The sequence below is a fragment of the Bos indicus genome, chromosome 13, assembly GCF_029378745.1.
Source record: "Bos indicus isolate NIAB-ARS_2022 breed Sahiwal x Tharparkar chromosome 13, NIAB-ARS_B.indTharparkar_mat_pri_1.0, whole genome shotgun sequence".
NCBI classification, from domain to species: Eukaryota; Metazoa; Chordata; class Mammalia; order Artiodactyla; family Bovidae; genus Bos; species Bos indicus.
In genome coordinates, this window is record NC_091772.1 from 19,183,501 (window position 1) to 19,208,638 (window position 25,138).

A 25,138-nucleotide genomic window follows, 5' to 3' on the forward strand; every position below is an offset into this window, starting at 1 on the left:
TACTCTTGCCTGGAAAAATCCCAGGGACAGGGGAGCCTGGTGAGCTGCCGTCTATGGGGTCGCACAGAGTTGGACATGACTGAAGCGACTTAGCAGCAGCAGCAGCAGCCCAGGAAGACGTGATTTGTTCAAGATCTCACAGCAGGAAGTCCATGATTTGAACTTATAGCTTTGGTTCTTAGTCCAAAATTAATTTCATTCTACTCACTCTTTCTCTGGGAGAGACTAAAAATGAAGAGTTGATTTGGCTATCAGGTCAACGGAAATTCTGTTGTTCTTTCTCATGTATAAGATATCTGTAGATAAGGAGACCACTGATGTTGTCTGTATTCTACAATTTCAATTTCTCCTCTTCCTCAGTTCAGGGAAATTTCCTTCAGATAAACAAAGAAAATGTGTTGAGTGTCTTGCCTTCTGTATTTTGAAAAAGCATGGAGAATAGGAATGCTACATGTATAATCAGATTGTGCAACATTTTGCAAAGTGCTATTCTGTAATGTCAAATTGAAATACCTCATCTAATACATACTTATGAGTAATAGCAAGATTTATGCTTAAAATGGAACCATTTGCTGTTTTTCTTTTTTTCTTTCTCTCTTTCTTTCTTTCTTTTTTTTTTTTTTTTATAAGAGTTAAGCTCGACAAAGACAGAGAAGCATGGACGACCATGAAGGGCACTCCTTGGAGCAATCTGAACCAAATAGTTCTTCTCTGGCTGCCCATAAGGACCTGAAATCTCAAATTAAGTGTTACCTTTTTCTGGAATGTTAACAATTCCTTGTTAGTGCACAAATATCCCTGGAAGAGGTAATTTGAATGTTTTGCTGCATTTGCTATAAACACCTTAGTAAATATAGGTCTAGATTTCCCCACCAGGGGAAATTTCTACCAAAGGGGACAGCACCAGCGATAAGTTTTGCCTATTTAACAATTTTGCCTAGAGCTGAACCTGAGTCTAACTATGAATAATAAGTGAAAATAGCTTAGATTCCATTAGTAATATGATTCTAGCCAATAGATTCTACCCTAGGAGGGGATGCTATTATAAATCATTATTATTTTATGTTCAGAAAATGAATACACTGATGTTTCCAGCAAGGGAAAAATGCAAGCCAGCCTTCACCCTTCCTCCTGAGGAAAGTGATGAACTAGTATGCATTTAGAAAATGCTGAACGTCTTCTTGTATCTAACCAACTCTATCCCTCCTAAAACGTCCATATGTGAATTAGGCACTTTGCAGATTTTTTTTTTTTTTTAACTCAGCATTTACTGATCTTAAAAAGAATTGCTAGTGTAAAAATATACCTTACCTTTGAAAGAAACCTGTTATAAGAAAAGGTGTGAACAAAATGCATCATGTTTGTCTGACATATTCCAAGTAGCTTACTTCATTCAAAGGTATGCTTTTTCTCCTTTTTCTAAAGTTCAAGTGCAGTGTAGTTTAACAGATAGATGACCAATAGCCTTCAGGGGCCCATTTTCTATGACTTGTCTCTCAACATTTCCTTTGCTAAAATGACCCAGTATTACCTAACCAGATAATGGTTCATTTTCAGCCATTTGTAGTATGGGAATTTTGTGGAACAAAGACCATAGCTTTTCTTCTTACTTTTTTGGTGTCTAGTAGGTGGTAGGTCCTTAATATTTTCTAAATGAATAATTAATCTGATAATTGAATTCTTAAAAATCCAATATGTGGTAAATTCCCAAGGTTTTTTTTTTTAAGGTACATTTATTAAAATAGGAAGGAAAAATTTAGTATTTTGCTACTCAATGTAGGTTACAAAACAACACACCAATCTTCACTGCATATAAAAAACCTATGAGAGAGCTGTGAAATGAGATGAGTAAGGTTCGTCTCTGATCAATTTGCCAAAATATACAAAACTTGAAAACCACAGAACAACTGTCTCTAGGCTAGTGTACCATGTCAGGGGGAGGGAAGTGGCAGCCTACTCTGTCCTTTATTCAGTAAATCAACTTTACCTGGAAAAATCAGGACAGACATCATAACACAAAGGAATATTCTGTGAAGTACTTTTTGTGTCCTAAACATTTAGGTAGCATATCACTTGTTTTTTCTTCCAAATAATGCTAACAGTTTGTCTTTATTTTCTACATGTCTTTGTCATGCAGACCCTTCCCAAGTTTTGGGTAATAGATGATTCATATACGGTGTTGTGTCTCAGTGATTCAACATAGAAACTCAGGTAAATATTGTATGCAAATATTTGATTTTTTTTTTTAACTTAATAGTATGTAAGTGGGAAATAGATTCTTTAGATGGACCTTTCAGGAGACATTTTCAGCAAAGACGTAAGTGCACAGATTGCCTTAGAGCAGTGAGAATTAGACGAGGCCACCTTGTCTCATTTCGTGTGTTGAAGGCAAGATGTTAGCAAGGGGATGCTGAGAGTGTAAATCAACAGGCCAGATAGTCAAACCTGGGAGGCACCAACCAGGAGAGCTATTGATTCTAGATGCAAATAGCTGATGAAGTCAACTAATTTTGTATGTGTCATTTGCACCCAAGAGCCAGCTTCTGTTGTCCCTGTGAATCATCATCATAATCTATCAGATATCAGAACATTTTGTACTTAAGGGGCCTAAAAACATGAGTGGAGAAGGATAACATACTCTTTCTTTGCTTTTACTTTTTATTTTATATGGGAGTAGAGTTGATTAAGAATGCGGTGTTAGTTTCAGGTGTAGAGCAGAGTGATTCAGTCATACATACACACGTAGCTATTCTTTTCCAAATCCTTTCCCCATTTAGGTTGTTAAACAATATTAAGCAGAGTTCCCTGCACTAAATACTTGGGTATAGCATAGTTTTTCCTGTGCTATACAATGGGTCCTTGCTGGTTACCCATTTTAAATATTTATTAACATTTCTCTATTATGTGGGAATGATTGAAGGTGGGAGGAGAAGGGGATGACAGAGGATGAGATGGTTGGATGGCATCACCAACTCAATGGGCTTGAGTTTGAGTAAGCTCCGGGAGTTGGTGATGGACAGGGAAGCCTGGTGTACTGTAGTCCATGGGGTTGCAAAGAGTCGGAGATGACTGAGCGACTGAACTGAACCGAACTGAAATGAAGCCAAGAAGAGACAGGGTCCTCCTTAAAAGAGATAACATTCTAAATGGAACACGACTCCTGGTCTGGAGTGGGAAGGCACAAGTCTCTTATCAGAGAAAGAGTTACTCATCTCATGTGAGCTGAGATGGTTGTAACCTGTCTGCCGCTTTAAGCCAGTTTGTAGGAAATGGGCGTGGTTGGTTTTCCAAAAAGCTCAGCCAAGAGACTGGAGGAGTAAAACCCTGGTAGCCTGAGGGCAGTTTTGAAAACAAAGATCAGCTATTGACCCAGTTGAAATGGGTGATGTGGCTCTCCTTCCCTCTGCAGGCTCTCTGTCTGTTGGAGGCAGCCACGGACTGTCGCCTCGGGGTTGGTCATCTGTCACTGTCCGGGATAACTCTATTTCAGAGGGAGGGAGGCAGCAGGACCGCCAGCCCCCTGTGGACTGATGTCTGGGTCTGACAAGACCCCTCCCTCTCAGCCAGGCATTGACCTGAAGTCTTGGGCTTACAGCCATGACCCAGAGCCAGGATGATCTGCATCTTGTTCTGTTCTATTTCCTGTTGAAGTTGTGCTCTGCTAAGCAGACAGAGATCATGTGAGAAGCAGAGAAAGAAGAGAACCCGGTCATCGTGCAGTTCGAGTGGTACTTAATGTTGAAAAGTATCAGTTCAGTCGCTCAGTCGTATCTGACTCTTTGCGACCCCGTGGACTGCAGCACACCAGGCTTCCCTGTCCATCACCAACTCCTGGAGTTTGCTCAAACTCATGTCCACCGAGTCGGTGATACCATCCAACTATCTCATCCTCTGTCATCCCCCTATCCTCCTGCCTTCAATCTTTCCCAGCATCCCGGTCTTTTCCAATGAGTCAGTTCTTTGCATCAGGTGGCCGAAGTATTGGAACTTCAGCTTGAGCATTAGTCCTTCCAGTGATTATTCAGGACTGATTTCCTATAGGATTGACTGGTTTGACCTCCTTGCAGTCCAAGGCAAAAGACAAAAATCTGTGTACATTGTCTAGTCCAGTAATTCCCGATTTTTGTTTGTTTCTAATATTGTTGGCTTCACCTTGCTTTTCAAGTCCCTGTTTTTTTCTGCACGTGCTTTGTGAAACCCATAGTTGTATGTGTGTGCTCACACACATGTGGGTACATGCATGCTAGATTGCTTTAGTCATGTCTGACTCTTTGTGGCTCCAAGGACTGTAGCCCACCAGGCTTCTCCATCTGTGGGATCCTCCAGGCAAGAGTACTGGAGTGGGTGGCCATGCCCTCCTCCAGGAATCTTCTCAACTCAGGGATCAAACCCACGTCTCTTATGTCTCCTGCATTGGCAGGTGGGTTCTTACCACTAGCGCCACCTGGGAAGCCTGCTCACATACATACCTAAACTAAAATTAATTTTGTCCCGAATAATTAGAGATAATTACAGAATTAGAGTAGAGCTGATGATGTTTTAGTTCATGCATCTCCAAGAAGTTTCCTTGTTGTTTTTGACTGATTGAAGGAATATTTTCTGCCACAAAGTAAATATCAAAGATAGGTTTTACTTCTCAATGGGGATTTTAAGGCCAAATTAACTTTGACTGGTTTCCTTTAGTTCAAGTACTTGCATTCTATAGCAAATGAAATTTTAATCTATGGGATCTCCCTGGTGTCCCTGAGTTTTGTTGACAATGAGCTGTTTGGAAAGAGGGGGCAGTGGGTCACTTGAGATTCTGACAACCATTGTAAGTAGACTTGATCACTTGCTGGGACACAGGACACAAAAATTTGGGTTAAGAAATAAAAGTGTCTACATCAGCTTTTACATAAGAATACCATTGTCCAGTGAAGCAAAGGAAAGGAGATAGTTTTTCAGAGTGGAATCAAATTAAAGGGGTTGGAGGAGAGAGTCTCTTTGGCTTTAAAAGACAAAACGACATTTGTTTTATTGTAGAAACACAAATTTCATTCCTTCACAATAGGCTCTATCTACCCTTTATCAAAATGCTTTAAACTGCAACATTATTGCAAAGCAAGCCATCACTGGGGCGGTAAAGATGGGCCAGATAATAAATTGCAGACTAGCAGAGGGCTCAACACTACTTAGTACAATTTAAGACGGGTTGATTTCATTGCTTTTAATCCAATATCAGGAACCAGAAATAAACATAAAAAATAAAATTTCCAGGAAAAAGAAAACTGCCGATTAAACTCCGGGAGATGAAAATGGTCATCATGAAAAACCATCTTCATTCAGGCACCTATTGCATTTCCCAAATGGTCCATGAATTATCACTCCAGACTACTCTGAACCATATTTTAATCACTGGTTCTGACCCCCAGTCTTCCTCATTTGCTTAAACTGTCTTCTGGAACTAGTTAAGCGATTACATGTTTACTTGTTCTGACCTCCACTAGATCCTAGATACCAGCTCCAAAAACTGCTTGCCTTCTATATTTCATACATGTCTTTCCCAGCTGTTCTCATATGCACTCAGCTAGCCAGTGCATTTAACTAAAGTGTCTTTAGGACAGTCTTGTGAGTTCAAGAAATGGAATAGGAGTGTGCCCTTTAGCTGTGTCTGTCTGTGCCCTTTAGCTGTGTCTAACAACCTCCATGGTTGGTGAGTGGAGATGCATTGCTGAAGAAGCAAGGGTTAAGGGGTGGAGAGAAAGTTCTAGAACCATCAGCAACAGTATTGGGATTCCTGGATGTAGGAGGAGGGGCGAAGGAGGTTGAGTGTCAAGAGAAAATGGATGGGCTAGTACCAATTTAACTAGGCATTTTCTACCTTAAGCAACACTCACTCAAGATAGATGTGGGCTAGTATGGAAGCCCGGAGAAGGCAGTGGCACCCCACTCCAGTACTCTTGCCTGGAAAATCCCATGAATGGAGGAACCTGGTGGGCTGCAGTCCATGGGGTCGCTGAGGGTCAGACATGACTGAGAGATTTCACTTTCACTTTTCACTTTCATGCATTGGAGAAGGAAATGGCAACCCACTCCAGTGTTCTTGCCTGGAGAATTCCAGGGACAGGAGAGCCTGGTGGGCTGCCCTCTATGGGGTCACACAGAGTCGGACATGACTGAAGCGACTTAGCAGCAGCAGCAGCAGTATGGAAGCCATGGAAATAGAGATAGGTCAGGTGCTGTCTTGGGCTTCCCCGGTAGTCAGACGGTAAAGAATCCGCCTGCCATGTGGGAGACCTGGGTTCGACCCCTGGGTTGAGAAGATCTACTGGAGGAGGGCATGGCAACCTACTTCAGTTTTTGCCTGGAGAATCCCCATGAACTACAGTCCTTGGGGTCGCAAAGTTGGACACAACTGAGAGACTAAGCACAGCACAGGTGCTCCCTTAAGATTAGCACAATCTTTTGTCATGATGTATCTTTCTTTTTGTTCCATTCTTATGATACCAACTGACCATTTCTTGCATGTCTAGCCCAAATCCCCATTCTGGTTGGTTCTCTACCTTGGATGCTGTTGGAGAGGGCTATTCATGTCACAAAGCTGCACTCTGGTGCTGTGGGAGATCTCTGCAGGGCAGTCTCGGAGGGCAGGGACTGCTGGTGGAGCATGGCTGTGACTGGCTCCATGAACATCTCAACGCTATCCAATTCAGCTTGGATGTGCCACGTTTTACACCAAACAAAGAATGGAGAGGACACGGGCGCTATGGTACTTTTGTCAAAGGAGCAAATGGAAAATCTTGGCAATGAAAGAGGTGAAGGATCCTCTAGAGGCTTATTTTGGAAGAAGTAAAGAAGACTGGACGGAGCAGTTGAATCACATTCTAGATTAAAGAAAGTGTAGTCGCTCAGTCATGTCGGACTTGTTGCGACCCTGTGGACTGTAGCCCGCCAGGCTCCTCTGTCCATGGAATTCTCCAGGTTAAGAATACTGGAGTGGATTGCCATTTCCTTCTCCAAGATTAAAGAAAGGGGAGTTTAGACCACACTGGGGAAAGGTATTTGAGGTGTGTGTTAGAGGTTAAAAAAAAAAAAAAGAGAGGCACTTAGAGCAGAAAGAGGATTGGAGACAAGGAACAGAGAAAGATGAACAATTTTTCCTCCTCCTCTTTGGAGAAGCCTGTCTACACTCAATTCTCTGCCAGGAGTTCCTACAAGGGCAAGTGGTTTGTGGCCCTATAACAATCTTCCACAGAAATATTGGAGAGAAGGTATTTTCCCTTCCAAGCATCTCAAGGGTATGGGCTGCATTCTACAAAGGAGATTGGGAAAGGGTTAAGGAGAAATATTACTGCGTGGACCATTTTGACCATTTTCCTTTGTGTTGCAATTGAGTCATTCCCATGACCTTTTACCTGTGGGGCTCTTCTCTGGTCTGGGGACTTGATTCATACCAACTGCCCTGACTTGCTCTCAAATGAGGAAAAAAAATCTGAATGAAGAAACACAAGCGCTTTTACAACCCATCAGGTAACTAGAGCCATCACTGCACACAGAGTCATTTTATTAATATAATACATTATGATCTTAATATAAAAATGCAAGCTGAACTGAAAAAAAATGGATGAGTCTAAATGACTATATGCTTTTTTGCCTCTTAAGAATATTCTGGGAATGATATTTTGGTGGAGAAACATAAAAAGACCATCATTAAAAATTTAGTCTGTACATGAAAACTGAATTCTGAGGACAAAATAAGATGTTTCATGGTATGTGATTTACAGGAAGGTACTTGGCTTCCTCAGACACATGTGAGCTCTATTGAACACTCACTACAGCCATACCTGCAAGTGAATCCTTAATAGATGTTCCCTGGTAGGAAAGTGAAAGTGAAGTTGTTCAGTCACGTCCGACTCTGCGATCCCATGGACTGTAGCCTATCAGGCTCCTCAGTTCATGGAATTTTCCAGGCAAGAGTACTGGAGTGGGTCACCATTTCCTTCTCCATGGGATCTTCCCAACCCAGGGATCGAACCTGGGTCTCCCGCATTACGGGCAGATGCTTTACCGTATGAGCCACCAGGGAAGCTCACCAGGGAAGTTCCCTCATAGGAACTCTTGCTAAATGTGCAACTACATGTATTGGCTTTCCTTACATTAAAGTGGAGAAGAGGGATAAATTCGAAGTTAAGGATAAACGTATACACAGTACTATATGCAAAATAGATAACCATCAAGGACCTCCTCTAAAGCACAGGGAACTATTTCAGTATCTTGTAATAACTTATAAAGAAAGAGAATGTAAAAAAGAACATATATACGTATAACTGCATTACTTTGCTGTACATCTGAGACTTAACACAACATTGTAAATCAACTATATTTCAATAAAAATTAAAAAAATAAAATGCAGAACTGTAATGTAGGTAAAATTGCTCCCTCCAAGCCAAATGATAAATTGCTTAATATGGTTACACATGTAATCATTTTCTGGGCATCTTAAAAGGAAAGCTATACCATCTGGATGGAACTGCACATGTGTGGGATATAACGTGGGCTGGAACTGGCATCCTTGAATCAGTGTGCTCGCATCATTTAATTTTTCTATTTTACATTTTAAAAATTCAGTACAACTGTTAGGAGACCTATTTTTGTCTTCTCTGAAGCCAATTACATTTTAAGCTGGACCAGTTCAATAAAAATGAATTTGAGAAATATAGTTAACACAGAAAGAGGAAGCTAAATGTGCATTCAGTCCCCAAAATCACACATTTCCTTGCTCTGTGGAGAGAGGCTATTGGGTGGGATATTCTCGGCATTTGTTCATTTAAAGATGAGGATAACTCCCTTCCGCTACCTCCACGAGTGGGATGCAATGAGAATTTCATCAGAGGCTGTGTAATTCTGTAAATACGTTCTTGGGAGTTATAGAAATTCTTAGCCCTCCTCACATCAGCGATGAGTCTCCTCATTTGTCTTGGATGAATGAAGTCTTTTTCTAATTAAGCTGATAGTTACATTTTAGAGGAGGACCAGAAGACAATAAATTGAATTTTTTTTTTTTTTTGGTTTTTGTTTTAGACAGTGCTAGAATTAGCCCTGGCTAATTCTAATGATTGACTCGTGTCTTCATTAAAGCCAAGTTTGATTGATTCTGCTTGTGCCTTTCTGTAGGGAGCCCAGAACAACTTTGTACATTGACAACATGTTGGATTTGCTGATGGCTTCTGATTCCCTGATATGTTCCGATGTCCACAACCCCCCACCAGAAGTCCAGGTTGCTGTGAATGTGTCTCTCAGCTCCCACACTGACAGAGCATCCCATCTTACTTTTCCTTATTTCCTTTGCTGTAATATATTACTATATTCAAATGCAACTACAAAACAAGATCTTATGGAGTAAATATAATGATGTCAGTTTCCATCATCTTAATAGTTTACATAAGAGAGAAAAATCACTTCCAGAATCCCAGCAAGTCTATGCTGGTTTCCCCTCTTCTTTGCCTTTAGCTTCAAAGACTTGGAAAATCCTAAAAATTAAATTGGTTTCTTCTAATGCCTACAACGGAGAAGGCAATGGCACCCCACTCCAGTACTCTTGCCTGGAAAATCCCATGGACGGAGGAGCCTGGTGGGCTGCTGTCTATGGGGTCGCACAGAGTCGGACACGACTGAGCGACTTCACTTTCACTTTTCACTTTCATGCATTGGAGAAGGAAATGGCAACCCACTCCAGTGTTCTTGCCTGGAGAATCCCAGGGACGGGGGAGCCTGGTAGGCTGCCTTCTATGGGGTCGCACAGAGTCGGACACGACTGAAGTGACTTAGCAGCAGCAGCAATGCCTACAGATGGCAATGTCTTGTGCCCGGTCTGGCTATCATTTTCTTCCTTTAAAGAGTAGAGGGGAAATTAGGTATCATCAGCTTACGTGCAGCACCAAACTTCCAACAGGAAAGATATCGCTCAGGAGAGTAAGAAAGGCTGTAAAATGTCCTACATCTGCACAAAAGAAGATAGCCTTTTCTTTTTTGGAAAACAAAACAAAACAAGAGTTTTCATTGTCACTGGGATTCTTCCAAACACACTTTCAATTCTAGGGGAAAAAAACAACAGATTTGTGTCTCTGTTAAGGAGATCATCATTTGAAGGCTTTCATGTTTGCACAAGGAAGGAAGGATGTTTATAGGGTCACCAGGGTAGATTATCTCCCCAAATTTTACATTAAATATACAAAGAGTCCAGCCATTCTCCAGCCCAAGATAGAATCAACCTGTCTCCAGAGGGGCATCCATTTCTCTCAGACTGTGTCACGTCCAGCCAGCCCTCCAACCTACCCCAAGTTTATCTCTTTCTACCAAAGGGTAAGATTCTTACCTTGTCTTCTTGGTGTTTGTTAAATGTTTATTAAATAAATGCATGAAACTTTTACAGATAAAGCATGTCACCCACATCATCATAAAATGTGTCTGCTGTCCTGTATCATTGAACAGGCATTCAGAGAAGTCCTCCATACTGGGTTTGACTTCTCATTGTCAAGTTCTAGTAAATTCATGGCTTCAAATATGGTCCAAGGTTGTGCATTTTTCACTAGATAATGCAAATGAGGTGAACAGAGAAATGATCACGCTTTGGCTGGCGGAGGGGAGAGCTGCTCACTTAGCAAGCACCTCCGCCAGCAGATTGCTGAGCATTCTCTGAGTTTATTTTGCAGTGTGCGTAGGCCCACTTTGCTGGAGCAAGGCAACGGAGATGCGCTCTGCCAGAAATCTGGAGTAAGGCTTATGTTGGTGCCATAGAGGGAAACTTTCTTGTAGGGCATCATGTAAATCTGTCTTGGCTATTTTTCAAGCCTGCATTTATGCCTGGGTCAATAACAGGAAGAAAATCTGTTATTAATTACAATAATTTGAAAGGAAGTTACGACTGACCTCCAGCAGTCTGGCTTGGCAGCGTAAAGACTTTTACCACTCAGACTTTTGGAACTTGCCTGAGCACAGACATTATCTGCTGACCGCAGCGGAAGGTTTCTGTAGAGATACGCCCAGCTCTGGGTAGGCACAGTGCTCTAGGAAAGGTAGCGAGAGAGGACTTTTGTCAGTGGAGTCCAGTTTTAGCGTGTTTAAGAAATGTTCCTTCTATAAAAGAGTCAGTTTTATGATATAGTAACAATTCACCTGAGTGTAAACTTGAATTTTCAAATAACAGTTTTACCTGACATGACATGCTTCTGTACTTGAAGATAAATCACCATTTGGTTACAGACACTAGAATTAAGTAATTTCTGGAAATGAATTACCATATTGACCTTGTATAGACCTGGGAGGATGGCAGTCCAGGATGGGCCCGTTGCCAAGTTTCTGTTTCATGTATGTGATTCGGAATGTACCTCTTCTTCTGATTTATGATCAATCTGCTTTGATAAAACAGATTGTCTGAGTTATATATTTAATTGAATGCTCATTTCTTCAACTTTTTCTTTAACAATGGGTACCATCAAAAAAATCCAAGGGTCTCCTGAAAGGTGGGGTCGAAAGACATTCATCCTTGAGTGAGGTCATAGACTCAGAGATATAAAAAACAATTAATGAAGCGCAGAGTGGGAGATTGGATTAGATGGTCCCCAGCTTCCCGTCCTGCCCACTTACTTGTTCTGGAAGAAATGGAAAGCCCACTACACTCGGGGCTCATCCAGTACGTTCACAGGAGCCCAGTGTTCAGTGATGACTCCTGCAGAAGCCATCTTTCCATCAGTGTGGGCAGGGAGATGACTGCACAGATGCCCCAATCTCTTTGTAAAGCTAGCCCTCTTAAGTGGCCCAACAGGTAGGCATGAGCAGAAACGTGCCTAAGATAACATGATGTTCTCCTTGTCATCCTGCCCTGCCCTGAACGGTCTCGGCATTTTGTTCAAGCCTCCCTTCCAGCATGCCTCAGAGCCTACCCTTCTACCCTTCTCTCCACTGGTCTTTGCACCTTTTATGCAGGAGGCAAGTCTCAGATATCCCCTTATTCCTCACAGATTCTAGGGCAATTTACCCAGAATAGGTACTCCGGAAATGCCTGAGAGGTTTTGGTTTTGCTAGTATTGCCTTAGGTTTTCTTCACCTTTCTTTCTTTAAATTAATTAGCAAACCTTTATCTTTGGCTGCACTGAGTCCTCCTTGCTGCTCATTGTCTTTCTCTGGTTGCGGCGAGCGAGGGCTACACTCTTGTTGTGGTGCATGGGCTTCTCACTGCTGTGGCTTCTCTTGTCACAGAGCACGGGCTCTAGAGCACAGGCATCATAGTTGTGGCACATGGGGTTCGTTGCTCTGTGGCAGATGGAAACTCCCCGGACCAGGGATCAAACCTGTGTCCCCTGCATTGGCAGGTGGATTCTCAACCACTGGACTACCAGGGAGGTCCCACTTCCTTAAAAATCATTTGAAATATGTTGCATGGTCATCATCATTGAGATTATGAAAGGACAGCATGTCAAGAACACCAGCAGATTTAATTTTGTTCATATAAACCTATTCGCTGTTTCAACTGCACAGTAGGTCACGATGGCAGATGTTTATAGTCTCCAGAACAATGCATAGTCTGGCACGTGGTACCTACTCAAGACATATTAATTGAATAAGCAAAAGAATTTGGATTGCTCTTTGCCAGACACGGTGCGAGGTGCAGGAGAGCCACATGAAATGGGTCTTTCCCTAAAGGAATTCAGACTTTACTGGATGATGACAAGGGCATAAACATCTGAGGCTTGTTTAGAGCTTTACCTTGTGTTTGTAGAGAGCTACAAATAAAAGTTGCTTTCAATTACATGGTTTCATTTGATCTCACAACCACATGAGGTTGTCAGCATAATAAGTTATTTTTCCTGTTTGTCAGAATTTTAGCTCTTCTCCCTCTTCTCCTTAAATACAGATGTTTTCCTGTTATTTCCATATTTCTTTACTATAAAAAATACAAGAAAAAAGACAAGATCTATATCTCTCTGTGTGTATGCACACACACATAAAACACACAAACATATGAATTCTATATTTTACTTTGAAACCTTTTTCCTGACGTCATCTTTGTTTTTTCACATAAACATGGATTAATACCCACAGAGTTCCAGGCTTCATCAGAGGTTTTGGTGAATAGAAAGTCAAATATGGAGGTTTCTGTTCACAAACTTGCAGTCAAGAAAGGGAGTCTAAAATTAAATCAACAATGACAATAGAGACCTGTAGAAAAGAAAACAACACTTTTTATAAAACTAGAATGAAAGTGAAGTGAGATGGGGTGAAAATTGGAGGGAAGCCAGATTGAAGGTCAAGAAGAGAGAGAATTTCAAGTATTGAGGCCGTCAAGATCGACTCCCATCTCACACCATATATAAAAATTAGCTCAAAATGGATCAAAGCCATGAACCTTAGGATAGTGGAACACTGGAATTCCAGATATGAAGAGCCATACACCAGGTTCATGGATGTATATTATATCAGATAACCACGCCATCAGGAGGGTTGAATAGAACTAGGGTGGAGAGCAACATTGTGAAGTAGGTGCCAAAATGCTCCACAAATGTGTGGGAGAAACTGAAAAATCAGCAGCTAACAGTGACGAAGACGGATAGAATGGCCTTGTTGTGTATGCCATCTGTGTAGTTCATCTTCCTAATACTACAAATGTTTTCCTTGTTGCGATCTACTTTATATACAGTTATACTTTTGTAACTGAGGATTATATCTATGCTTGTAACATATTTATGAATCTCTTGCTACATTTCAGTTGTTTCTAATTTTTCAATATTAAACCTATTTAGTAAATGTAGTTTAGTCTCTTTGATTCTGTGTATGTTTGCAACCAAAATTGAAGACAACTTTCAGTTCAAACAATGGTTTTGCCTTTTAATTGAACAACTGTGATCACATTTCATAATGTCACTCTGTTGACTGGTTAAACTAATTTTATTCCCACCATTCAAGGCGTTGGCCCTGCCCTGGTTATCATTTCGGGTTCCCAGCCCACTAAGAGAATGTAGAAGATAGGTAGGTAGGGCATGCTCAGCACTTTAGATGAACAGTTAGCTATTTTTCTGGTTTCCAAATTGAGAATAAAGTATTCTGAGTTTCTTCTGACCAGGGAATTTGTCAGATCTGATCTGTGAGGTGATCTAAACCATCAATTAGAACTTCAGGCACAAATATGTCTGAGTGTGTGATAGCTGTTTGAAGCTATTTGGAGTGGTTTATGACTATGTCTTGATGAGAAATAGAAAGTAAATTTCTGGATTAATTGTTGGAAAATCAGGAATGGTTCTGAATGCCTAAGAGAGGCATATAAGTCCAGAAATCCCAGTAAATCAATGGAAACCTAGGCTTCAAGGAGGGAAGCAGAAAATGGTGAAAAATGGAAAAATTTGTGTCAGCAGGTAGACTGCTAAGATTATCAGGAAGAAAGTCTCCACTGGAAGTTGGAGGAGTAGGTCTTTTTTGTGGTTTCATATTGGGAGGGAAAAGGGTAAGGGGGAGAGGGTCAGGAGGAGGTTAGCATGTGCTGGGAATAAAAACTGGATACAATTAGAACAGCAAAGGACTAAACCTTCACGGAGAGCCAGCTCTATGCCAGGCATATTAATAAATTACTCTGTTTAATCCTCACAATGATTATGTAATAGAGGTATTCTCATCAACTAGAATTAGGTTTGGCTGCTGATAAGAGAAAATTCTAAACAAGGCTGGCTTAAACAATGTTTCTTGGCACAGTTATAAGAAAGTGAATGAATCAGTCCAGGGCAAATGTGACAGCTCCATGGTATCCCAAGGGACTTGGACACTAGCTTTTCTTTTCTAATATTCTTAAAGAATTGCTTCATTAAGATCACAAGATGACTGCCAGAGCTCCAGTCATCACATCTGAGTTCCAAGCATCAGGAAGGAGGGAATGTGAAAGAGTTTCTTCCTCAAATAGTCTTGCTTTTAAGAAGTCTTCCCCAAATGTAAATTGGGCCAGCCACCAAGGAAAACAGTATGGAGATTTTTAAAAAAATAAACTTAGAACTACCATGATCGAACAATCCCACTTCTGGATAATATCTGAAGGAAATAAATCATTATCTCAAACAGCTATCTAGGGATGGGGAGGGGGCAAAACGTGTGAAGGGAGTCAAAATGTACAAGCTTCCAGTTATGAAATAAACAAGTCTTGGAAATATAATTTCCAGCATGCAACTATAATTAATAATACTGTATTGCATACTTTAAAGTTGCTGGGAGAGTAAGTCTTATAAGTTCTTACTTCAAGAAAAGAATGCTATATATTGTGACAGATGTTAACTAGGCTTATTGTGCTCATCACTTCATAGTGTGTATGAATATTGAATCATTATGCTGTATACCTGAAACTGACATAATCAGATCAAATCAGTCACTCACTCGTGTCTGACTGTTTGCAACCCCATGAATCGCAGCACGCCAGGCCTCCCTGTCCATCACCAACTCCCTGAGTTCACTCAGACTCACGTCCATCGAGTCAGTGATGCCATCCAGCCATCTCATCCTCTGTCGTCCCCTTCTCCTCCTGCCCCAATCCCTCCCAGCATCAGAGTCTTTTCCAATGAGTCAACTCTTCGCATCAGGTGGCCAAAGTACTAGAGTTTCAGCTTTAGCATCCTTCCTTCCAAAGAAATCCCAGGGCTGATCTCCTTCAGAAGGGACGGGTTGGATCTCCTTGCAATCCAAGGGACTCTCAAGAGTCTTCTCCAACACCACAGTTCAAAAGCATCAATTCTTCGACACTCCGCCTTCTTCACAGTCCAACTCTCACGTGCATACATGACCACAGGAAAAACCATAGCCTTGACTAGACAAACCTTTGTTGGCAAAGTAATGTCTCTGCTTTTGAATATGCTATCTAGTTTTGTCATAACTTTCCTTCCAAGGAGTAAGCGTCTTTTAATTTCATGGCTGCAGTCACCATCTGTAGTGATTTTGGAGCCCAGAAAAATAAAGTCTGACACTGTTTCCGCTGTTTCCCCATCTATTTCCCATGAAGTGGTGGGACCGGATGCCATGATCTTTGTTTTCTGAATGTTGAGCTTTAAGCCAACTTTTTCACTCTCCTCTTTCACTTTCATCAAGAGGCTTTTGAGTTCCTCTTCACTTTCTGCCATAAGGGTGGTGTCATCTGCATATCTGAGGTTATTGATATTTTTCCCGGCAATCTTGATTCCAGTTTGTGTTTCTTCCAGTCCAGCGTTTCTCATGATGTACTCTGCATATAAGTTAAATAAACAGGGTGACAACATACAGCCTTGACGAACTCCTTTTCCTATTTGGAACCAGTCTGTTGTTCTACGTCCAGTTCGAACTGTTGCTTCCTGACCTGCATATAGATTTCTCAAGAGGCAGGTCAGGTGGTCTGGTATTCCCATCTCTTTCAGAATTTTCCACAGTTTATTGTGATCCACACAGTCAAAGCCTTTGGCATAGTCAATAAAGCAGAAATAGATGCTTTTCTGGAACTCTCTTGCTTTTTCCATGATCCAGCGGATGTTGGCAATTTGATCTCTGGTTCCTCTGCCTTTTCTAAAACCGACTTGAACATCAGGAAGTTCACGGTTCACATATTGCTGAAACCTGGCTTGGAGAATTTTGAGCATTACTTTACTAGTGTGTGAGATGAGTGCAATTGTGCGGTAGTTTGAGCATTCTTTGGCATTGCCTTTCTTTGGGATTGGAATGAAAAAATATAATAATATAATAATAACTGACATAATATTGTATGTCAATTATGCCTTAATAAAAAAAGAAAGAAGTAAAAAAGAGATAGCTGTTCTCCCAAGTTCATTGCAGCATTACAACATCTGAGACACAAAAACAGATCAAGTGTACATCCACAGATGAATGGATGAAGAAAATGACGCTTATATTATATTTTTATATGGCACATTATACAAACGTTACAAATGCCATATACACATACATGCAGAAGTATTGTTTAGTCATTAAAAAGAAGGAAATCCTGCTGTTTGCAACAACTTGAATGGACCTTAAGAGTCTTATGCTAAGTGAAATAAGTCAGACAGAGGATGATGAATACTGTAGGATCTCACTTATATGTGGAATCTGAACAAAAAAAACTCCTAGAAATAAGGAACAGATTGGTGGTTTCCAGGGTTGAGGGGGAAATGGATATTGGTCAAAAGTACAAACTTGAGTTAGAGGATGAATGAGCCCTGGAAAAACATGTAAGGCATGGTGACTATAGTTAATAAGATTGTATCTTATGCTTGAAAGTTTCTAAGAGGGTAGATCTTAAATGTTCTCACCACACACACAAAACAAGATAAGTACATGAGGTGGTAGGTGTGTTAACTAATCTCAATGAGGTGATCATTTTGCAATACATATGTGTATTACATCATCATGTTGTACATCTTAAACTTGCATAATGTTGTATGACAGTTATGTCTGTGTAATATATAGATGGGCTACCCTGGTGGCTCAGATGGTAAAGAAACCGCCTCCAATGTGGGAGACCTGGGTTTGATCCCTGGGTTGGGAAGATCCCCTGGGTATGGCAACCCACTCCAGTATTCTTGCCTGGAGAATTTCCATAGACAGGCGAGCCTGGCAGACTATAGTCTATGGGGTCACAGAGAGTCAGACACAACTGAGCGACTAAGCACAGCACAGCACAGTACATATAAACACACAATGGAATATTACTCAGCCGTAAAAAGGAACAAAACTGATTCATTTGTGTAAAGTGTATGACCCAAGAGTTTGTCATACAGAGTGAAGTAAGTCAGAAAGAGAAAAACAAATATATTAACACATGCCCCAACCAGTAATGCTGAGGAAGCTGAAGTTGAATAGTTCTATGAAGACCTACAAGACCTTCTAGAACTAACATCCCCAAAAGATGTCCTTTTCATAATAGGGGCTGGAATGCAAAAGTAGGAAGTCAAGAAACACCTGGAGTAACAGGCAAATTTGGCCTTGGAATACAGAATGAAGGGGGCAAAGGCTAATAGAATTTTGCCAAGAGAATGCACTGGTCATAGCAAACACCCTCTTCCAACAACACAAGAGAAGACTCTACACATGGACATCACCAGATGGTCAACACCAAAGTTAGATTGATTATATTCTTTGCAGCCAAAAATGGAGAAGCTGTATACAGTTAGCAAAAACAAGACTGGGAGCTGACTATGGCTCAGATCATGAACTCCTTATTGCCAAATTCAGACTTAAATTGAAGAATGTAGGGAAAACCACTAAACCATTCAGGTATGACCTAAATCAAATCCCTTACAATTACATAGTGGAAGTTAGAAATAGATTTAACGGACTAAATCTGATAGACAGAGTGCCTGATGAGCTATGGATGGAGGTTTGTGACATTGTACAGGAGATAGGGATCAAGACCATCCCCAAGAAAAAGAAATGCAAAAAAACAAAATGGCTGTCTGAGGAAGCCTTACAAATAGGTGTGAAAAGAAGAGAAGTGAAAAGCAAAGGAGAAAAGGAAAGACATACCTATCTGAATGCAGAGTTCCAAAGAATAGCAAGGAGAGATAAGAAAGCCATTCTCAGTGATCAGTGCAAAGAAATAGAGGAAAACAACAGAATGAGAAAGACTAGAGATCTCTTCAAGAAAATTAGAGATACCAAGGGAACATTTCATGCAAAGATGGGCTCAATAAAGGACAGAAATGGTATGGACCTAACAGAAGCAGAAGATATGAAGAAGAGGTGGCAAGAATACACAGAACTGTACAAAAAAGATCTTCATGACCCAGATAATCACAACGGTGTGATCACTCACCTAGAGCCAGACATCCAGGAATGTGAAGTCAAGTGGGCCTTAGGAAGCATCACTACGAACAAAGCTAGTGGAGGTGATGAAATTCCAGTTGAGCTATTTCAAATCCTGAAAGATGATGCTGTGAAAGTGCTGCAGTCAATATGCCAGCAAATTTGGAAAACTCAGCAGTGGCCACAGGACTGGAAAAGGTCAGTTTTCATTCCAATCCCAAAGAAAGGCAATGCCAGAGAATGCTCAAACTACCACACAATTACACTCATCTCACACACTAGTAAAGTAATGCTCAAAATTCTCCAAGCCAGGCTTCAGCAATATGTGAACTGTGAATTTCCAGATGTTCAAGCTGGTTTTAGAAAAGGTGGAGGAACCAGAGATCAAATTGCCAACATCAGCTGGATCATGGAAAAAGCAAGAGAGTTCCAGAAAAGCATCTATTTCTGCTTTATTGACTATGCCAAAGGCTTTGACTGTGTGGATCACAGTCAACTGTGGGAAATTCTTCAAGAGATGGGAATACCAGACCACCTGATCTGCCTCTTGAGAAATCTATATGCAGGTCAGGAAGCAACAGTTAGAACTCGACATGGAACAGCAGACTGGTTCCAAATAGGAAAAGGAGTACGTCAAGGCTGTATATTGTCACCCTGTTTATTTAACTTATATGCAGAGTACATCATGAGAAATGCTGGACTGGAAGAAACACAAGCTGGAATCAAGATTGCCGGGAGAAATATCAATAACCTCAGATAGGCAGATGACACCACCCTTATGGCAGAAAGTGAAGAGGAACTCAAAAGCCTCTTGATGAAAGTGAAAGTGGAGAGGGAAAAAGTTGGCTTAAAGCTCAACATTCAGAAAACTAAGATCATGGCATCTGGTCTCATCACTTCATTGCAAATAGATGGGGAAACAGTGGCTGACTTTATATTTTGTGGCTCCAAAATCACTGCAGATGGTGACTGCAGCCATGAAATTAAAAGACGTTTGCTCCTTGGAAGGAAGGTTTTGACCAACCTAGACAGCATATTAAAAAGCAGAGACATTACTTTGCCAACAAAATTCTGTTTCGTCAAGGCTATGGTTTTTCCAGTAGTCATTTATGGATGTGAGAGTTGGACTATCAAGAAAGCTGAGCACCGAAGAATTGATGCTTTAGAATATTGGTGTTGGAGAAGACTCTTGAGAGCCCCTTGGAGTGCAAGGAGATTCAACCAGTCCATCCTAAAGGAGATCAGTTCTGAGTGTTCATTGGAAGGTCTGATGCTGAAGCTGAAACTTCAATACTTTGGCCACCTGATGTAAAGAACTGACTCATTTGCAAAGACCCTGGTGGTGGGAAAGATTGAAGGCAGGAGGAGAAGGAAACAACACAGGATGAGATAGTGGGATGGCATCACTGACTCAATGACTTTGAGTGAACTCCGGGAGTTGGTGATGGACAGGGAAGCCTGGCGTGCTGTAGTCCATGGGGTCGCAAAGAGTCGGACGCGACTGAGCACCTGAACTGAACTGAACTGAACACATATATATGGAGTCTAGAAAAATGGTACTGATGAACCTATTTGCAGGGCGGGAATATAGACACAGATGCAGAGAATGGACTTGTGGACACAGAGGGGACGGAGGAGGAGGGACAGTTGAGAGAGTGGCACTGACATCTATACACTGCCATGTGTAAAATAGATGGCTGGTGGGAAGCTGTTGTATGGCACAGGGAGCTCAGCTCTGGGCCCTGCGATGACCTGGGAGGTGGGGACGCTGGTGTTATGGAAGGTGGGAGGGAAGCTCAAAAAGGAGGGGATATATATATATATATATATGATTCTCATTGTTGTATAGCAGAAACTAACACAACACTGTAAAGCAATTATATTCCAATCTTAAAAAAAGCTAGGAAAAAAGTCTGTCTAGGAGTTCCACAATTTCCCCCTACATCTTAGGATTAAGTATTAATACTTAAGGTCACCTCTAGCCACATTTAACTGCCCAGGGAACCTGACTTTGTCATAACTTCACTCGGTACAATGTTTCCTCAAATGAGAAACAGGGTCCTGCTAGTAAGAAAGAGAGGAGAACAAGCTCGCAATTTTAGACGCTTCTTTCTCTTATCTTCACTGTGTCTTTGGAGAAAGTAGGGCTCAGGGCATCACCTAAGGTCACATGGCTGACAAGTGGAGGTGTCAGGATTAGAACACAGGTCTGTCTGGCTCCACAGCTTCCTTTTGTTAAGTGGCATCAACGCTCAACAGAATAGTCTACTCATAGAGTGGAAGATGAACCAAAAACGTCAGGGTTGTGCTTTGAGCCCGAGAGATGGTTCCTTCATCCTCACCGCCCTAAATGGATGAAGTTAGACTCTGGCCTGCGTATCATTTTTCATCTTCAATATACTCTTGCTTTTTAGTCCTTGAGCCATTCCACTTCTACGAACTTCACATATGGAAATAATTAAAATGGGTGCAAAGATTTATGTGCTAGGATGTTCACTGAAACTTTATTTATAATAGTGGGAAATTAAAAACAACCAAAATACCCAACAAAGGAAATTGGTTAAATTACAGAATGCTGAAGCATCCATATGGTAGAACACATTGCAACCATTAGAAATCATGTTCTTCAAGAATATTTAAGGACATGCATGATAGAGCTCATAAGTTATGTTAAAAAGATTAAAAATAGTAATCGCTGTGATCTCAGTTTTATAATATATGTGAATAGAGGCATAGGAAGAAACCTGGAAGAATAAGCATGTTCACAGTGGTTCTTTTGTAAATGATGGGAGTATTAATTATTTTACTTTTTATTTATGCTTTTCTGAATTTTCCAAATTTCTACCATGAATATGTATTACTTTTGTAATCAGAAAAAGCTTACACGTGTCATTTGGAAATATGCTTCCTCCTTTAGAAAAACAGTTTTGTTATTCTCAAGTTGACTGGCTAAGATGTTTAGCATCGTCAAAGTGCTAGTATGAAGAAGGTTACAGCAGACTGACTCCAATAAATATTTATTGAGCGCTGGTGGTATGGAAGCTGCTGTTCTGGGAATTGCGGGAATACAGCACACAGGGTACAAGCCACAGAGATGAGCAAGCCAAGCTCCCTGCCCTCCAGAGAAGTCTCTCTCTCAGGACCCTTCTTGGGAGGTGATGGTCACAGTGTAGGGCCTCAGGCCATTGTGGGGTGACAACTGAGGCAGAAAGACATGATCTGAGACTGTGTTTTAAGAATGCAGTAAACATGTCATGTCATTATTTTTAATTAATTATTTTAAAAAAATTTTTGGCTACACCGCACAACATGTGGGATCTTAGTTCCCTGACCAGGGATCAGACCTGTGCCCTCTGCCCTGGAAGTGCAGACTCTTAAACTATTGAACCATCTCATCTCATTATTCTATGCCTAGTTCCCCTTTCTCTATGTCAGGCGTAGTCCATGCAGACTGAAGTCAGCTTGGGCTACTCATCAACACAGCTTACTCACCTGGTCTCCCCACAGGGACCCAAGACCCTTGAAGGAGAGAGTCACCCACCCAGTCAGCCCTCCTAAGGAAGAGTCCATCTCGCTCCAGACAACAGTAATGCAGCAACAATAATCAACAAACAAGTGAACCCAGGAGTGGGATGAGGTTTCTGTGTGGTTTCTATGTAGTTAATAAAGCATCACTATGCAACAAATTACCTGGTCTGTGCTTGAATCCTGGCCCCACTGTTTATCAGGATTTGAGGGGGGAAAAATCCATTTTCTTCCTAGTTTCAACTGGTGAGAATGCTGAGCCTCATTTGGGGATGAGAAAGCTTTTAGAATCAGGCAGTATTTCTCTTGCTTTGAACCCATCAGATTTGTTTCTCAGTGGGCCTCTCTGAACTCTGCCTTTGGTCCTAGTAAGAGAACTTCTTGTAGCAGGGTCCCCAGAACCAGCTGGAAGAGAACCTCACCCTCTGCTTGTGTTCCAGGTTCACCAAGAGGACGAAAATTTACCAGACATGTGCTAGGGGGCTTTGCTTCTCCCCTGTACTCGCCAAGCCTGTGTCACAGTGCTGTCTGCGAATGGCCTTTTCTCTGTCTGCATGGTCCTGCAGGTTTCTCCTTCCGAGTGTATTCTAGGTTTTTGCCCATAGCTGTGGTGTTTTGTGTTGTGCTTTGGGTAACAGGAGGAATTGGAAATATCATTCTTTTGGATGGATAATTAAGTCCCTGACTAGGTCAGAGCGGAAAGGGTTCTACTCGTGTGGAGAGACGGTCACTTTGTAGACCTTTGTCCTCCATCCTGCCTGGTTGTGTAGCTAGGAATTGAGGCTGCTGGTGGCAAGAAGGTGGTGGCATGGGTGTTTAACCTTATCACCTCCAATGTCCAGGGAGTGAAACATTGACCTGCACTTCCTTTTTAGCTTTTTTTTTAAGGTGATCTGGTTTCAGGAAACATCACACCTGGTCCAGCACGTCTGTTTTTCAAAATTATTCTTGAAAACAATCTAGCCAATGCACTACCCTGTTCAATACCTTTTCCCTCTAAAAATAGAACTCTTTTAGAATCCTTTCCTTCCATTCTTTCTTCCAGGAAATTAGACCATATGTTTTCTTGGCTCAGAGGAGCTCTCCCCACATTCTCTTTTACAACAAATGAGTGGCTTCTAACTTTCCTTGAAGTGCAGGCAAGGTCCAGGCATTTATAGGAGGCCAAGGGACAGGGAGGCAGGGTGGTGACAGTGTATGTGTAAATGCTGAGTGTGCTCCTGAGAGTGCGCAGAGGATGTGCTGACTTAGTGCACCTGTGCAGCTGCGATGCTTTGGAATCTGCCCTCATGAGCTGCAGGGCAGGGTACCATGTTTACAGAACGCCCATCTGCATCAAGTGCTGGCAAGACACAGGGCATTCAACTGGATGTTGTGCTTATCCTGAGACACTTCTTCCATCCATTATGTGGGGAACATACCCTACAGTGCTGTTGTGATAGTCCACATAGTGGCACTTAGGAGACCCTGCAGTAAAGAAACAGATTCGGATGCTTTGCTCTAGTCAAGGCAAAAGAAAAGTTTTTTTTTTTTTTTTAAAGTAAAACTCTGCTTTTCAATAGTCCTAAATATAGCAAATTGCATATTCAATGAAATAAATGTCTATTTCATGATTAAAATATGCTATTTTCTTAGGCTGAGGCTTCCCTGGTGGCTCAGTGGGTAAAGAATCCGCCTGCAATGCAGGAGATGCCAGTCCACAGGTTCGATCCTTGGGTCCGGAATATCCCGTGGAGAAGGAAATGGCAACCCACTCCAGTATTCTTGTCTGGGAAATCCCACGGACAAGGGAGCCTGGCGGGCTACAGTTGGACACGACTTAGTGACTAAACCATCAACCACTATTGTTTTCTTAGGCAAAAGGGAAACCTTGCTGCAAGCTGACCTCAGGAGTCCAAACCACAGGGCAGACACATCTGGGGCTTCGGTGTCAGTTACCCTCAATCTCTGTCCTTCTGCCATCTGTTAGGAGTTTGGGGATCTTGGATAAGGGAAAGAAACTTCACATCTCTGTTTCTTCCTCAGTAAAAGATGCTTTCATCATCTCCTCTTTTCTCCCCCAGGGGCCTGGGCTGTGCTATAAGCAGTGTCTCCATTGAGAACGCAGCCGGGGACATTCACACCATGGGCTACACCTCAGATGGGCCAAGAGTCCTCCTGAAAATGAGCTGCATCCTGATTATGGCTGGTAGTTGGGTGAGTCCTTCTTGAAACACGTAACATGTAGTCTCGGTGGCTCACGGATCGAAATAAACAGGTCTCTCTATTTGATCATAATCAATTTGCGTTGTCCTCTCTCCTCGGGTAAAAGATAAAGAGCATTCAATTTTCATGCAGTGTGCTCTAAACCAGGGAGTGGGGAGGCAATGGGAGAGAGGGGCCTCAGGAGGGAAAGTTCCCAGTGAATTCGGGTGGAAAAAGCAACACATGGCAGCCCCGAGTCCCATGTGGCTCCAATCAGAGCACGGTGGCTGTTAGCACTTTGTTTTTTTAAGCTGAGTTGCCTTTCTGTTTGTGTGGGTAGTTTGGCATGATGCTGTTCCACAGCATTTGTTTGAGACATTTCAAACATAGCAATTTAATGAGTGGCAATAAAAATATCTTTATTCAAGCGGCGTCTTTGGTTATGTGTATAGTATAGCTACACATTCATATTTTGGGGCTTTCTGGGTGTGAAACAATTTGAGTTCTGAGTGTGACTGTGGGTACATGCGCTGTGGGGGAGTTGCTGGGCAAAGAGAACCGCCAGTGCTATAACAGTGCTGCAGATGGTTAACGTGTTTGTGTAGAAAGGTTGCATCTTTGAGGCACTGTGGTGCCAGTCCAGACAACTCAC

General features: G+C 41.7%; 1 long non-coding RNA gene across 1 annotated transcript in view; it reads left to right on the top strand.

Annotated features, from left to right (window-relative positions):
• Nucleotides 1-23,034, top strand: part of LOC139186444 (uncharacterized) — a 34,851-nt gene extending 11,817 nt beyond the window's left edge. The window contains exons 3-5 of the long non-coding RNA XR_011569996.1: nt 631-807; nt 2,138-2,211; nt 22,285-23,034. This is a non-coding gene — a long non-coding RNA (uncharacterized lncRNA). The remainder of the gene's footprint in view (nt 1-630; nt 808-2,137; nt 2,212-22,284) is intronic.
• The last annotated feature ends 2,104 nt before the right edge of the window (nt 23,035-25,138 follow it).